The following is a 1,143-nucleotide window of genomic DNA, read 5'->3' on the forward strand; positions in this document are numbered from 1 at the left end:
GTGGCTTTAAAGGGAACTTCAAGAAAGAAAGGCGTTCTGAAAGCTTTCTTTTATTTTTAGTAAGGTCTCTGCCATTTCTTGTGAATTGCCCTAAACAATAATCATGCTAGCGTTGAAAAATCTAGGGTAAAATTAAATTTAAAATCTTTTATTATCTGATATCTGCAACAACCAAAAACATTTTCCAAACATCATGGTTTGGAGTTGATTTCCTCTTTTATAATGTGCCTGATAATTCCATATTATTAGGCAATCTCAAAAAAAATGTGTTCTATGGCTCCCAGACAGACTTATAAGATCTCTTATTAAATGCCACCTGCTTTTGCTGTATTAATGTTTTATTAAGGACCATCTGGCCGTCACTACAGATCATACAGACTCTTTGCTGAGTCAGTTATCACCATCAATAAATCATAAGCGTTATTATTAGCAGAGAACTTTAAGCTGAGCAGTGGAAAAGAACAGAGGACCAAGATACCCACGTCCCCAGCATGCCCATGGATAGTCTCGTGGCCAGCACAACTCCTTGACTTGACCTGTCTGAGATATCTGGTGTTTCACCTCAAAATAGAAGGTTGAACCCAGTCACCCAATTACAGCAAACATTGTAGTAGGCCAAGCACCCCCCATAACAGCTCAGGGGAGGGGCGCGCTGTTAGGAAGGCCTGGATGCTGGCTGCTGGGAGCTGGTGGGTAGAATGCTGGTAATAGGTTGTGGGGGAGGGGCACAGCAGTAGGTGGAGCATTCAAGACTGGAAACCAACAAGAGAGATGAGACCACATCCCTGGGGAGGAGTTTGCATGACAGTATGGCATGGATTATGGTTTAGGTATTTTTTTTAAACCATTTTTTTTACTCTGTTTTTCTTATAACCCGGTCTGGATTCACATTTGCTACGTAAACCAACTCTGGCTTTGAACTTCGGATCATCCTGCTTCCTCCTCCCAAGAGCTAAAACTACAGCCTCTGCCACCACGCCCAGGTTCAATCTTTTTTCTACAGTATAGAGTCTTGACCATCTTCTTCTCCTTCTTGGTCTTTGCTTTGTTGTCTTTGGAGACCATTCTGATCAATCTGGCTAATGGGTTCATGGGTTAAACATACACCCTTCCTCTCCCTCTCCCTCTCCCTCTCCCTCTCCC

Source organism: Mus caroli, chromosome 6 (assembly GCF_900094665.2).
Source record: "Mus caroli chromosome 6, CAROLI_EIJ_v1.1, whole genome shotgun sequence".
NCBI lineage: Eukaryota > Metazoa > Chordata > Mammalia > Rodentia > Muridae > Mus > Mus caroli.